This window comes from Amborella trichopoda, chromosome 9 (assembly GCF_054954075.1).
Source record: "Amborella trichopoda isolate Santa Cruz 75 chromosome 9, AtrichopodaSantaCruz75HAP2 v2.0, whole genome shotgun sequence".
Classification (NCBI taxonomy): Eukaryota; Viridiplantae; Streptophyta; class Magnoliopsida; order Amborellales; family Amborellaceae; genus Amborella; species Amborella trichopoda.
Genome location: NC_142344.1, coordinates 46562879 through 46580105, shown reverse-complemented (window position 1 = coordinate 46580105; position 17227 = coordinate 46562879).

The window sequence follows — 17227 nt, the reverse complement described above, 5'->3', positions numbered from 1 at the left end:
AATGAATAAATTTATATTAGAAAAGTTTATATAGAGCCTAGGCTCTAAACAATCAAATTAGAACCTACATAAAAAATTTCACTGCAAGAGGTTGTTTTGATGCTCAAATATTTTCAAATTGATCATCTTGACCTCAAGATGCTTGGACTTCAGAAAAAAATGAATTTCAAGTTTTGGGAATAGTGTATATTGTAGCGCATTTTTTGACCATCAATTTTTAGTTATTCAAGTTTTGATAGATCTACTCAATCTACACTATTTTTGAAGTTTTAGATTTTATAATTAAATATGAAAAATATATTTTAATGCTAGTCAAAATTTTCCAATATTGAAACTATACTTCTCGCCACTATTTGAAGGCGGGCCCTAATTTGATGGTTTAGAACCTCGGCTCTATACAAACCGCACTCCATTTATATATTATGAGTAATGATCTTATAAGACCCTCCCACACCCATGTGTGTAGGACTCCAAATGATCACTATTAAATTTGACACATATATCTAGAAAAGTCAAGTCCCACACCCATGTGATAACTTTTCTAGAGATTTGTGACAAATTTAATGATGATCATTGGGGTCCTACACACATAGGTGTGGGAGGGTCTCATAGGATCATTACTCATATATTATATTGTTTTTGGGATGTAATAAGTAGGTGTGATGTTTCTTAAAGTATTTAATGGGTAGATTTATATGGTACAATTTTTTTTGGTATATACAAGTTAATTATGTATTTAATATTAGATGATTGCATGAGAGTCACGAGACATCTCAATTAATTGATTTAGATCTATTAGTTTAGTAAAAATTTTATAGATGAACTAGTTATTGATGGCTTTGACATAATTTTTATTTTTTAAAATTTGAAAATTTCTAATATTATAAATTTAGCTGATTTTTTTATTCCAATTTTTTGAGCCTAATCCGATATACTAACGATATCTTTATATGAAGTATTTTTGACGATCCGTATTTTTTACCCAATTTTTCATCTCACTTTTTAAAATAAAAACGATTTTCTTTTTATTTCATGGTGAACCGATTTATTGATAGTCCTCAACTTGCTAACTATGGTCGGGACCGTCCCGTCCGTACGGGTGGTAAGTGGTAATGGATCGGGCTCCCAGCCCCACCAAGGTGGGGCTGGGCCAAATAAAATAAAAAGAAAAACAAAAGAAAAAAACAAAGCAAAAGTGTGTCGCCCGAACGCAACCAACCTTGCCCCAAGCGTAGTTTGGCCATACCCTCCATGGTTGCTTAGCCCTAGCTTGGCCCACAGACTACATTTCATGGCCCAAGCCCTAGTTCTTTTGGGCAGGGCCAGCTCGGCCACCCGAGCCCATTTTACCTGCATGAGTCGATCCAATCTTGGTTTGGCTCCGGGTCCGAGTCCAAGTTTTAAACCGGTGGACCGGGTTAGGGTCCAAAACCATGGACTCAAGTAAGTTCAGAGTCTAGGTTAACCCAACCAAGACATATCTATACACACACACACAAACATATATATATATATATATATATATATATATATATATATATATATATATATATATATATATATATATATATATTTATGTATTTTACATTTTCTTTCTATAATTCATAATGACCTAAAATTTGGATCATGTATTCATAAAAAATAGGGGAATCTTCGAAAAATAAAAAAAAATATTTTACATGAAAAGCATTGACCAAAATACCCCTGAAAAATTTAAGGGGTATTTTGATCATTTTTTCACAGATAATTTTGTTTATATTTTTATTAGATGTGCCTCAGTAAGATATATATGCATTCTAAATTTCAGGTCATTCCGAATTATAGAAAAAAACTTAAAAATAAAAGACTACTACACAATCGTGATCGTATGATGAAATTTGGACGGTGATGAGGGTAGGAGAAATCACTCTTCAGTTTTCGTCTATAGGCGTTGGGAAGACTTTTTCATATATATATATATATATATATATATAAGATGATACTACAAAATGCCTATAGAGGAAAATGAATAGTGATTTTGCCCACCCTCATCACCATTCAAACATCATTGTACGGTCACAGTTGTCTGGTAGTGTTTTAATTTTCATTTTTATTTTGCTAATTGGAATAATCTGAATTTTGGAGCGTGTGTACATATTAGTGAGGCACACCTAATAAAAATATGAAAAAAAAACATTCTTAAAATATAAATTGATAAAAATACCCCCATAAATTTTAGGGGATATTTTGATCAATTTATATTTTACAAATTATTTTTTTCATATTTTTATTAGGTGCACCTCACTAATATATACATACGCTCTAAATTTCAAGTAATTTAGATTTGTAGAAAAAACATGAAAATTTAAATACTACTGGACAACTGTGACCGTGCGATAAAGTTTGGATGGTGATGAGGGTAGGTGAAATTACTATTCATTTCGCATATAAATATTCCCAACGCCTATAGGCGAAAATGAACAGTAATTACGCCTACCCTCTTCACCGTCTAAAGTACGTCGCAAGGTCACGATTGTTTGGTAGTGTTTCATTTTTTATTTTTATTTCTACAAATCGGAATGACCTGAAAGTTGGAGTATGGATTCATAAAAAATAGGTGAATCTACGAAAAATTTCAAAAAAACTGTTTGACATGAAAATATTGACCAAAAATATTTTACATGAAACTTTTTGGGCGTATTTTGATCAAATGTTTTGGAAATGTTTTTTTATATATTTTTATTAAGTGTGTCTCACTAAGATGTACATACGATCAAAATTTTAGGTCAATACGATCTGTAGAAAAAAAATGAAAAATGAAATACTACCAAACGATCGTGATCGTGCGATGAACTTTGGACAGTAACGAAAGTAAGCGAAATCACTGTTCATTTTCGCCTATAGGCATTGGGAAGATTTTTCCTATATATATAGAAGAGACTACAACTCACCTATGGGTGAAAAGGAAAAGTATTTTCACCCATAGGCTCGACGTTCTTTGATTTTTTTCGAACGGCATGGATTAAAGATTGTGGCGGTTTTCCATGGATATAACGTGTCCATGACGGGATATTTCACGCAAAATTGATGCAAAAAATATACAAAAATCGCTATGGCTATAGGTTTGTGGTGATTTTTAGGCAAAACCGTCATGGACATAGCATGTCTGCGACGGGGGCGAAACACTATAGCAATTTGCCTATAGGTATTTTTAAGACTTTTCCTATATATATATATATATATATATATATATATATATATATATATATATATATATATATATATATATATATATATATATATATATATATATAATGGAAAAGTCTTTTCAATGCCTATAGGGGAAAATGAATAGTGATTTCGCCTACCCTCATCATCGGCCAAATTTCTTCGTGCGGTCACGATTATCCAGTAGTGTTTTATTTTTATTTTTATTTTTAAAATTAGAATGACCTGAAATTTGGAGGGTATGTACATCTTACTGAGGCGCATCTAATTAAAATATAAAAAAAATTATCTGTGAAAAATAAAGTGATCAAAATACCCCGAAACTTTTCTGGGGTATTTTGATCAATTTTTTTCATGTAAAATATTTTTTTTATATAATTTTCGAAGATTTCCCTATTTTTGATTAATACAAGTTCCAATTTTCAGGTCATTCCAATTTGTAGAAAAGAAAATGAAAAATAAAAAATTACCGGGCAATCGTAACCGCGCAATGAACTTTGAACGGTGATGGGGGTAGGCGAAATCACTATTCATTTTCGCCTATAGGCGTTGCGTAGTGTTTTCCTATATAGTGATTTCTGTCCGTAGTGGCTACAGTGAAGAGCAAGTAGTGGCTACAGTGATTGTCGGCAGTGGCTACAGTGAAAAGCAGCTAGTGGCTACAGTAACTTGTCGTTTTTCTAGGACATGTGTCCTGGATTAGGGTGGAGTTGTTCTAGTCCCTCTGTGAATTTTCTTTATTTTGAAGAAAATTCAATTCCTGCACAATCATCACCGTTCTTAAGACTGTAGTCTTCTTGTTCGTCACTTTGGGTGGAGGTGGATATCTTTTCCATATTATCGTCTATTGCACTCTAGAGCTTCCTTTTAAGCTCTTCTTTGGATAGTTTGGGGTTTTGTTGCTGTGGTATTGCAACATATTCTGATATTTCCATTTTTTACTTTTGAGGTGAAACTGAAGGTATACGTTTCATTTTTATTTTGTTTGGATTTAGGGATTCTTTTTTATAACTGTCCCACCATTTGATATGGAGTTGTCTTCTTAATTCGGGAATATAATCCAACTTGTCCATATCATCTTCTGAGACTTGATAATCCCATTTTAAAATCCACGGGACCTGATATAAGGTCATAAAATATATATGATAGTCTCTTTTAAGACTTTGCTTATTATATTCAGAGCATTTTCTCTGTGAAATTTGTAGTTCTGTTGGTAGAATTTGGTTTGTTGATCCCCATATAGAGAACCAATTTTTAAACCAATTTGGGAACTCATTTGGCTCAGTTATTTTAAATTGAATATACCAGTTATGTGAATTTTTTGTATTCTGGTATGAAAAGACTTCATCCCAAGCCTTTATATATTCAAAGTAGTTACATGATTTTAAATCCTTTCCTATTGATGATCATTTGTTTTAAAGGATCTAGTCCCCATTCTCCGTAAGAAATAACCTTTTTGATTTGGAATTTGGAGTATGCTATTTCTATATCATTATTTTGATAATGGTGAACTATGAAAACAAAACCTGTTTCCATAAGAATATTTTCATACAATTCTTTGCATCTGTCACCCGTATTAGGATGCATATGTTGCCTGAGGTATAAGGCAGCTATTTCAGTCGGGTTTTTTGACTGATGATCATTTTCTATAATCAGCAAAGGAATATATGTTGTTTCCAAATATGTAGTTTTAGTACTTATTGGTATTTGATGGGGAGATATATAAATATTTTGTATTTGCCTTCTTATTAGAGCATTTGGAGTTGATGGTGATGCTAGGGATGACCCTGGACTAGGGATTATTTCTAGCTTCCTTTGTTGGCTCCTTCTGCCCTCCCTGCAAAAACTCTCGTGTCAAGAAGTCAGACAAATAATTGGTGTTGCCATTAATATATTCGATAGTAATTTCTAAAGTAGAGATAATACCTTGCCATCTTGCGAAAATTTTCTTTAAAACGAGATTTTTTACATCATTTTGAAGGATGTCCTTGGCTGCTTTACAGTCAGTTCTTATAAGGAATGATTGGTTCAACAGGTTACTTTAAAATTTCGTAACAGCATGGATAATAGCAAGTATTTTCTTTTTCACTGTTGAATAATTTTGTTGGGCTGGGTTCCAGGTTTTAGAGATAAATTGGACCAATTGCTCTTGATTATTCATTTTTTGTTTTAAAACAGCACCAAGTCCCTGTTTTGAGGCGTTTGTTTCTACTATTTTGAATGGTGTAGCACTTGATAGGGCTAAACATGATAATTCCTTGACTTTTATTTTAATTTTTCTGACTGCCTTAGCATGTTCTTCGGTCCATTCTGGAGGATGCTTTTTCAACCTTTGGAATAAAGGTTTTGCATCTAAGGCCAAATCTTTATAGAAGTCAGAAGTATAATTTAAACAACCAGTAAATCTTTGTAATTCAGTTTTTCCCGTGATCACATATGGGAATTTAGATGTGAATTCTATTGCTCTATCAATGGGAATGATTCTTCCCTGCAAAATATTGTATCCCAAAAACCTTATTTTTGTCTGGCATAAATTTATTTTTCTCACAAAAACTACTAAGCCAGCATTTTTTATTGTTTTTACAAATGTACTTAAATGTTTCCAATATTAATCAATTGATTATGAGAAAACAAGTACATCATCAATATAAACAATCGTGAACTTGGTATAGGGATTAAAGATCTCATTCATGATATTTTGAAATTCGGATGATGCATTTTTTAATCCGAAAGGCATAACGTTCCATTCAAATTATCCAAATGGAACATTAAAATCAGTTTTGACTTATCTTTTTCGGCAATCTGGATCTGCTAATAGCTTGATTTAAGACCAAACTTTGAAAATATACAAGCGTTTGCCAGTCTATCTAAGAGATCTCTTTTATTTGAGATTGGATACCTGATCCATCTCAAAACTTTGTTGAGTGGTTTATAGTTTATAACCAGTCTTAGAGCCCCTCTTTCAATCTCTGAGGCATTTTCTGCATAAAAGGCTGAGCAACTCCAGGGTGACGAGCTTTTTGTCCAATAACTCTTTTATTTCCTCTTTTACAGATTTCGAGTAGCCTATTGTTCATTTGAATAGGTCTTGCTTTAGTAGAAATTTTTCCTTCTAGAAAATCTGGTTCATAGGGAAGTTCAACTATATGTTGCTTTATATCCCAGAAAGCATTGGGGATATCTGCACGTATATTCCTTTCCATATCTATTTTCAGAGATTTAATTTTATTTTGAATCTCAGGAAGTAATAATTTTTCTTCCATATTTTTGTATTTTATTTCTTCTTTTAGATGATAAAGAAATTTTTCTTTAGAAGAAATTTTATCTTTAATGTTATTGATTTCATGAATTCTTGGCTTATCAATAAAGGTGAATTTAACCTTATGTCATTCAATACTAGCTTCTATCCATGTGTCATCAATTTTAATTGGATAGAGCATATTTAAGAAGGGAGTTCCTAAAATAACAAGTTGACTTAAACCTTTTACCATTATGAAGGGGAACTTGAAACAAGCACCATTATCGCATAATGCAGCATTTGTTAATTTATAATTAATAAGTATTTTGCTGCCATCGGCAGTATTAAGAACTTGGGTAGTCTTGCTAAAGTATTTAGTTGGAACTAATCATTCGTTAATGCAATTTAGGTCAGCTCCTGAATCTATTAGGGCAGTGGTTTGGAAACTGTATTTTTTTTTAACCACAATTTTGATATTAGTAAACCATTTTTGGGTTATTATTTTTTCTACTAGGTTAACGTATTTACAATCCTGGACTTTTTCTATCACATTCATACCGGCTTTGGAGGCTTCAGGTTTAAGAAGGGTATCTTCGACCTTAGGTGGTATGGGGATATTATATTCAGTTACCAAGTTGGCAAATTCAATTTCTATGTTTTCTTCTTCAATTTCTTCTTTGAGAGGTTTTTGGGTTAATTCTAAGATTTAAACCGTTGTTTTTAGAGCTATCAATTCATTTCTTACCTCATTGATTTCATATTTTAACTCAGATATTGAAGGTTCTCTTTCTACCTGTGTTTTATTTTGTACTCTTTTAAGAATGTCATAGAAACTATAATCTTTTTTTGTTGGGACAAGAGAAGACTTCGTTTTTTCCGATGGGGTCTTAGACATGTTGATGTATTGGACTAAGGCTTCTTTTTTAGCCTCTGGATCTGATATTTTGTCAATAAGGTCTATAATCAGATCTTCTTCTTTTGTAAGGGTGTTGATGCTTAACCCATTCATATCCATTATTGCCTTGTACAAATTACATTGACAATTTTCTTCTTTTGGATCATCTTCATCACCAAAATCTGAATCAGAACTGCTAATAATGATATCCTCATCATTTATTTCTCCGATTAATATTTCTTCTTCTGAATCAGAAGAATCAGATGTTTCATCTTTTATTTGGAGTATCTCAAACAATTGGCTTTTAATATTATCATTTATTTCCAGTGAGTTAATTTTTCTTTTAACTCTACATTTACTTTTGTAATGGCCTATTTTTCCACAATTATAACAAACATGGATTTTCCTTTTTCCCTTATCTTTAAAGGATGGTTTATTTTGTAAGAATTTTTTGGAAATTTTTTTTTTTGGCTTTGAAGAATGTCTAAATTTTCTCTTTCTAAATCTTTCATGTTTTTCTTTATGAAAAGACTTTGAAGGGGGTCGGATATTATATCCAAATTGTTCGCAGAAATCTCCTAGCTCATTTCTCTTTGTTATTCTCTGTTTCTCTAATTGTCTTCGAAGTTTAAGTCTGTACATAAAGACAGACCTTCAACAGAGATTTCTGCTGATAATTCACCTAACGTATACAGAGAATAAAGAATAATTCCACCATGCTTATTTTAAGCCTTGTTTTTACCTTTTCTGCAAAAAGAAGTGGTAAACCTGCTATAAATTTTTTTTTCAATAATCTGACTAACTATCTTCTCTTGATAGTAATCTTGAAAAAAATACATCTTTGTACCGTTTATAATCAGAGAGTGTTGGACATCTTAGATTTGATAACAAATCTTCAGCTATTACTGCCAACAAAGCAGTACTTCCTACAAAATGGAGGGTGATTGTATATATTAGAGTATTAACTGTATCTCCTTCTTGTATTATATTGTCTTGGCCATTTTTATTTTTGACTATCCATTGTTTTGAGGCATTTAATATTTGATTTTTTGATTCTTCATTCATATGAAAATCCTACCAACTTCTTAGCCATCATGTGAATCCACATATTATGGCTTTGGTTATCTCATAGTCATGATTTCCACTTGCCTTGCAGGCAGTGGCATACATGGTCATGTGTTTCATGAGATCTAAGATTTGATTTTCAGCCATGCCATCAATGTTCCAGTTTACTATGGATTTTCCTGAATAGGAGACCGATGTAGATACTAGATCTTCTTCTATCTGGAGAACTACTAGGGTAGGACTGGGATAGTACATTCTGGTTTGGGATACTGGCTTTACGTTTCTCCCATAATCGACTCTATTGACATCTAATCTTTCAGTTTTAAAAGCTTTCTCCATATCAAAACTTTCTTTGTCAGGTGCCTTTTGCAGGACTTGAACATCTCCTTCCTTGGTTTTCGAAGGCTGACCCTTTTCCTTTTCATTGATATTTAATTTCTTCAATCTTTTCACCAATTCATCTAATAATTCACTATTTTCTTCTTTTTTCTTTATTCCTTGTAAGCTAAACTTTCATGTCTCAATAGTTGGAGGAGATTTTAACAGGACAACTTCTTTTTGCTTACCATTCCTTTTGGTTTCTGCAGTTGGATTTAATTTGTTTACTACATTTTCTATTCTTATAGTTTGTTTACCTATTGTTTGGAGGAAAATATTTGTATAATTATTTTGTTCAATAATGTGAGGTATTCCTTCAAGCTTGACCATATTATAGTCGCTTTCTTTAGGTCATATTGTAAAAGGTAAGGCTTTAACTTCAATTTTCTTCTCGAACTTTTCTCCTTTAAGTTGTAAGCTAGTCTCAGAGGGATGAATAGATTCAATTGTCTCTCCTTTAGTGGTTTGAAAGGTTTGAAAAGATTTTTGAACCATATTTATCTCAAATTTTGGAATTTTTATTCTATAATATTTTGCTATGTATTTTAACCATTTAAAAAATTTAATAGTTGCTTTTTGCTTTATCATGACCCTATTAAATTTTAAATGGAAGGCATCCCGAAGAGGTTCTTTAAACTCTTTGAAGAACCATTATCTTATTTGTCTATTTTCTTTATAGTAGAAGTCTTTTTTAATTCATTCTTTGTCAATCTTGAATTCTGCTTTTTGAATAACACATATATCAAAATCAAGAGTGGGTGTTGGTTCGTCTAATTCAGACGATCGTGGAGTGTCTACTCTATAGACTGGTTGCTGAATTTGGTTTGGAGTTCTATTAAATCTTTCAATAATAGTTCTTCTATGAGTGGGTATTCTTTCATATTCAGATTATGGAACTGAAGATGTTGAACTCCTAGGAGGATCCCTGCTACTTGAATTATCAAGTCTTAGTGTGACGTTTTTGGAAGATGGAAAACAAATTTCTATCTCCCCGTCAAATTATTCTATGATTTTTTCAGGGTCTTTACTTTCAGGATATTTGATCTGGGATTCAGGTTGTAAAAACCAACGCTCTGGTAATTTTACTTGAGACCATGCCACTGACTTAAGTATAACTAAATTTGATTTTTTCATGTTTGTCTGGAAAAATACAGTTTGTCTTTTTAGGTCCATCTGCCTGGCATTTGGGGGCAAAGTATTCATTACTTTGTAACAAATTCTGTAAACGAATGCCAAGTTTTGAGAACCTGGGTCCATATCAAAACCTTGAGTTTTAAGGTTTAGGGTCATAACTTTTAATAAATTTGGATCTGTTAAGCCACCGAGAAGTTTGGAAAACAGTTAAAATAGATGGGGTCATTATAAAGACTAGATTCAACTATTCCTAGTAAGGAATTTGTGAATCTTTTGTGTCTGCTATCTCTTAAACAGAGTAGAACAGAATTATTTAATCCTATCCTTATTAATGGTTTGACAGCTATTTGGACCAAACCAATATGCAAATATTTGTAGTCTTTCTTTTTATGATCATCAATCATCCTTTGTGAAAGTAATTGAAATTTATCTTGAGTTTCTATAACATAAATATTATTTTCAATGGTTTTGATAAAAAAACTACTTTTGAAATCAAAAGTTCCCTTACTATAAACATCTGTTGTAGGTACTTTAGGTATATTCCAATTTTGGATCTGCTTTTCTATATTATCTATTATTACTTCTTCTCTATTATTAACACATAGTGTATTATTAGTAGTAGCAGACCTATTAGATAATGTTTTGATGAAATTTGCCATTTTAGTTCGAGTCAACTGGAAACAGTGCCTACGCTGTCCTGGCTCTTCCTGGCCTTAGTGATCTTTGAGTCATAGTGACTTCGAACTAATACTGCAGATTTTTCAGAATCTTTCTTAATAGTTCAGTTTTCTACTAGAAGTACAGTTAAACTACCGTAAATGTAGACTTGGCTCTGATACCATATATATATATATATATATATATATATATATATATATATATTTGCCAAAGTTATTTTAGATATGTTGATGCTCATATTCCGTATTTGGAATAGATGAAGTAGAACTTATAGCAAGAATTCTAGGGCTTTGTGAAGCTATATGAATTATAGCACTCTTTTGAGAATTGAATTGAATTTGGACTTCCCTATTAGGGAATTCAATTATAGAGTTGACATTAGAATTTTGCACAGGTCTAGTAGGGATTTCAGTTTGCAAATTCCACTGTGCTGGTATATTAACTTGGTTCCATGTTATAGTTTTAGGAATAATTAAATTTGATTTTTCAAAATTAGTTTGAAAATATATAGTTTGACCCCTCTTATCCATTTTCTTAACATCAGGGCAAATTGCAGTCACAACCTTATAACAGATACGATAAAGTATAACAATATTTTGTGAGCCAAATTCCATATCAAACCATTGAGTTTTGAGGTTTAAGGTTAAAACTTTTAAAAGGTTGGGATCAATGAAAAAAACTAATAAATTAGGATAACAATTGAAGTAAATTGGGCCTTCACAAATGCTTGATTCAACAATTTCTAATAAGGAATCAGAGAAATTTCTATGTCAAATATCTCTCAAGCAAAGGAGGATATAATTATTTAGTCCAGTGCGAGTTAACAGTTTAACAATAATTTGGACTAATCCTATATGCAAATAGTTGTATTCTTCCTTTTTATATTCTTCTAATCTGCCTTTAGATAGAAGAGAAAAGGTATCCTGTGATTCAACGATGGAAACAATTTTTTCAATTGTTTTTAGAGTATAATCACTTTTAAACTGATAAGATCATTTTCTATATATTTTACGAAATTGGGACCTTGGGAATATTCCAATTTTGTATACTCTTTTTTATATTGGAAATAACAATTTCTTCATTATTCTTAATACTACTGATATGAAAACTAGAAGAACTAGCTTCATTGCTTAAAGTTGGAGACGTGCTCCTAAATAGATTGGCCATTGAGTCAATGATGCAGTTACCTTTTTTTCTGTTTTACAGTCAATGGGATAAATGCACTGGCGACTTATCTTATGCCCGTACGTGCTCGACCGCGACTTAGGGTTCCACATGATTAGGCTAACTGTCTTTTATGACTTTAATGGCTGGCTTATTTTGGCTTAGATCAAACTTTAAGTAATAAACTAGAAACTTGGCTTTGATACCATTAGAACAACAAATCAACGCTATTTTACAAGAGTTAAGAAGGGTTGGTGAAATACAACAACCATTTATGATGTTGAAACACCAAAGACAAACAATTCTAGATCCATATCACCTGGACCAACTTTTTTGATATAGAACATGATGCTCAAATTAATGTTTTAGAAATTAGCACATTTCAAATTAATTATGAAAAAATTGAAGCTGATTTTAATTCCGATCATAATAAAGATATCAGAGAATGGTTTCCTAATAAAGGAACTGATAGGTCTCGTCAATATATTAAGGAAAAATAAATTGAAGCTATGAATAAAGCTAGAAGAAAAACGGTCTTTTTTAGATGGTTTGGAGAAGTCTTTGTTAGACAACATAAGCTAACTTTTCCATTCGAATATATAAGGAAAAAATATGTTAGAAAATCTCCTGATATTAATAAGATAAATTCCCAATACAATTCTTACAAGACTACTAAATGAGAAATAAAATCTAGGCATCCTCTAGAAGATATTATATTGGATGTTAAGGGAACCACTGCTGCGCTTTACAAAAAATCTTTTGATAATCTTAATATGGAAGGATTTAAAACAATTATAGAACAAAATAATTATACTAATCTCTATATTAAATCCATAAGAGAACAAGCCAATAGAACAGAAGATTTAGTATCTAAAAAAGATGCTGTGGAAGATAAACCTTTATCTTCAAAAGAAATACCATATTATATAAAAACTACTGCGCCGCTAGTATTTAAACCCTCACTTGAATTACTTAAAAATTGGTTTAGACTACAGCTTGTAAGTTCAGAATTCTTAGATGAAGTCATACCTAGATTAGGAAATCTAAAAATAGAAGAAAAGGGTAAAACTTTTGAAAAAATTCATGAGACTTCCAATAACATTATTGAAGATATTCCTGATGACTGTTCTAAACAAGACATTGATAGTTTGGAGCAGATATTTAAACAATTAATTAAAACTGAGCCTACTGAAATAAATAAAGTAGGATATTGAATTAAAACTAGACCAACAGCCCCTAAAAAAATGTATTATCCGATACCATCCTCTGTTGATATCCAACATGAAGAAGACATCCTAATGGGATCTGCCATGTATGATGGCAAAGCAATTGTGAAATGGAACTTAGATACTCTTAGTGAATATCAGACTCTTACCTTGCATAGACACATGATGGTGTATGTCCCAACCAGCATCAACAATAGAAATCACGACCTAGATGTGGCCAAGGCAATTATAGTAGGATTTACAAGACAACTTAGACGTTGGTGGGATAATTATCTTACTGAGACAGAAAAAGAAGTACATTCTGACTGCTACAAAGTAGTACACTAGAATTAGAGCAATACAACCTGACCAAATACAAACAGTTCAGGTTATTGAAGATGAGTGTGTAAACATCTAATTTATACTATTGCCCTTCATTTTATAGGGAATACAAGTATACTGACTCAAAGACAGTCAGATCTTTTGCAAAACCTCAGATATCCTACTCTTTCCCATTACAAATGATATAACGATACATTTACATCCAGACTCCTTACGGTTGAAGATTACATAGCTAGTTATTGGAAAGGTCAATTCATTGTTAGACTTTCTAGATTGTTTACTGAAAAGGTTAAAAACAAACTAAAAGCTAAAAATAATGGTGAATTGAATTATGATCTTTATACTCTAAGAGAATTGTCTACTGAAGTCTATGCTACAGGCCTAGAAAATATGTACAGACCTTAAACTCAGGAAACAATTAGAAAAACAAAACCTAACAAGAAGAAAAGAGTTAGGTGATTTCTGTGAACAATTTGGTTTTGAATCTATAAAAGTAAAACCCCACAAAGCTCAAACTGATTAGAGGGGATCTTTTAAACTATACAAAAAAAAAACTAAAAGATTTAGAAAAAATTTTCTAAAAAAGAAAAAGGCCGTTATTAATAAAGATAATAAAGAAAAATCTTTCAGGTATAAAAGAAAACCTATCATCTATAGAAAATGTGGTAAATTTAGACATTACGATTATAAGTGTAGAACCAAAAGAAAGATTAATAACTTAAACATTGATGACCTTAGAAGACAACTCTATCAGGTTCTCCTAACCTCTGATGATGACTCAGATTCTTTTTTTGAAGAAACTATTAATATTATTGATGAATCCGACTTTTCTAATGAGGACGAATTAGGCAATAATTCTGATTTCCAATGTGATTATTATGATCAATATGTCTTATGAGTGGATTAGAAATACATACTCTAACCCAGGAAACAAATATTATTCTGGATATTATCAACAAAATTGAGGATCCTGTTACTAAAAGAGAAGCTTTGCTTACTTATATATCTAAGATAAAGCCTAATGAAGAATTTTCTGAACAAAAAGATGGCTATACTAAATCCACTTATGAATTTAAAAATATTATAAGTATAATAAAACAAAAACAAAAACAAAAACAAAAATCAGGAAGAATTTCAAAATATACTACTATGGAAGATTTGAAATATGTAGTAAACAATATTAAACAAGAAATAAAACAGCTTAAAATAAGAATCGAACAATTAGAAACTTCTCACACAAGAGGAACCGAACGTATTGCCCTACTAGTGGATGAATTTGAAAATCTTAATATCCCTTTAACTGAAAATAATCATATTGATTAATGGCTTTAAGTTGGTTGTTGTTGTTTTAGAGAAGAAAAGTTATTTGACGAACTTGGATTGACAGCAGTACCTGTATTTCACAGCTTTCCCTCTCAAAGAGATTAGAGATTGAACCACTCCTGCATCAAAAGTTGCGTAGAGCCAGAGCGGCTTCCTTTCCCTCTCTAACAATCATAGTTTTCTCTCTCTAAAAGTCACGATTGCAGTCTTCCCTCTCTCTCCCTCTCTTGCGCAATTGCAGTCCTCCCTCTCTTTCACTCTCAAAGACACAGAAGCAGCCCTTCTCTCTCTCATCAAACCTTTCTCTTCTTTATCCTCTCCATGCAATTTGACTTCACCTCCTCCTCCTAAGTGTCAATCTGTATGTCTGTATCCTCGTACAATTTTCCAATTCCCTCTCTTCTCTCTCTCTAAATGCTCCCAATCCCCTGTTCTCTCTCTCTAAAACCTCACAAAGGCTTAAACCCACAGTTTCTGTCTCCTCTGCCTGTATTTAATTAATACTTCTCTCTGCCTGTATTTAATTTGTGTCCGCCAATAAAAATCCTCTCTCTCTACATGAAGAAAAAGTTGCCCCTCTTCCCTCGCCCCCTCTCAATTTTTTCCCTTGATCTACGCTCTTGTACGTTTTACTTTTGTCGCCCCTGTCCACATCGGTCCACAAGATTTTAATAAAATGACAAATTTGGGTAGTTTTGTTTTGGGGCAAATCAATGAAATCAAACATCTAAACAGTTTACCAATATATAAAATAAGACGACAATATTTTTCAATTGAAGTAGAAAAACTTACATTGTAAATATTTTTTTCTTTGACATCCAAACTGCCCTTTAATGATTGTTTTATATTTTATTTTATTTTCTTTGACAGTGTTGACGTCTGTGAGGAGCAAATGATGAAGTTGACATGGAATTGGATTCTAAACCCATATTTTCAGAGCCCTGAAAGGAAAGGCTTGGGGGTCAGTGAGTTAAAGAGAATTGACCAGTGAAGAACTTCGACCCAAAAATAGAGTTGCAAGCCATTCACACTCTCATTGAAAAGAGGGAAGGAGAAGATAGGAGCAGTATTTCGAATGGCAATGTAGTCCATGTCATTTAGATGGTATAGGACAGTCGTTTTGTTTCCTCTAATATTACAAGTAGAGCATCAAGATACGCATGAACTGTAAGTACTGAAATGAGGAACTTTAGATCCAAAGGATATTGATGTTGAACTGGCAGCCAATGAGACTGAAAATTGACATGATTCATCTCACCGTGAAACATGGACAGTGACATTCCATCAAATTCTAGAGAATAGGATTTCTAGCTCTTTAGAACAATCTAATAGTGATTATTTTTCTCATGTATATAGAGATATTATATCAATAAGATGTACCTCATATGTTGTAAAACAGAAATTGAGAGCAATACAAGTATACTTCCATTTTTTATTTCTAGGTGTTCCAGCTTTTATTTCGGTACTCTCTCTCTCCCCCTTTCTATCTGTGTGTGTGTGGTGGATCACTAATTGTCACTAAAATCCATCTCTCACTGTGTATGTTTGCTTGTAGTGAATCAACATATTTATACTGAAATCCTCCCCTACTGTACAAATTTTTTTTTTGAATGTGGCCGACTATACAATAGATTTCAAGCATCTTAGAATTTGCTTTTCTCTCTCTCTCTCTCTCTTCAATAGGATGGCGGGGTTTCTAATATCAATAAAAAAATTCTCAATTTTTTTTTTTTTGTGATTGTTTATTAGAATGAAAAAAGTGTATATTTGAAAATTTGGATCAAATAAATGACCATAACATGGTTTTTTAAGATTATTGCATCATATTACTATACAATGGTTGCATAAAATCATTGCCTTTCAACTTTATACTCTAAAACCTCTGGTGATGTGTTGCTACCTAAGAGAAAAGATAGGCACACAGGCCTTTGATCGCATGGTACCTTCAATTAGAGATAATAGAACAACATAGTAATCAGAAAACCAAGAAACCTAAGTGATTGCATAAGCATTCATGAATGGGAGGAACCGGCTGGTTTCCGATATTTAGCAGAACCTGTTCACCCCCATACCATTTATGATCCGGACTGTCCAGCTTTAATTAAGTTCATCACTTTTTCAAACCTTGGTTTCAACAAATTTTAGCCCACACCTTATTTTTCTTTGGACCAAATCAGCTAGAGCAAGAGTCGCGATACCAGCGGTTGGACCACCGGTCTCGTTTCCGAATTGGATCATACATGTGGTCTGGAGTAGAAAACACGGTCATGGAAAAATGTGAAAAGATCACTTACAATGGCCGATATTATCGAATCGGCCTTTTCTCTTTATTGTCTGTTGTAAATCTTCTCAAGTTACCTTGACAGGGGTTCCCTTGGAACTAACATTTGTAAAGTAAACTTTTGTTGCTCCTGATTGGACATTCAATTCTAGCTTCTTTTGGATTATTGGACATTCGGTTCTAGCTTCTTTTGAATTATTTCGTTCAAAGCTCCAATTCATTTTTGTAATTTAGCAAAACCTTATCTTTGAAGTGTTTGGGGCCCTCAAGAAACATTAAGAGAGTAAATGTAAATAAAGGGATTGTATACTACAAGT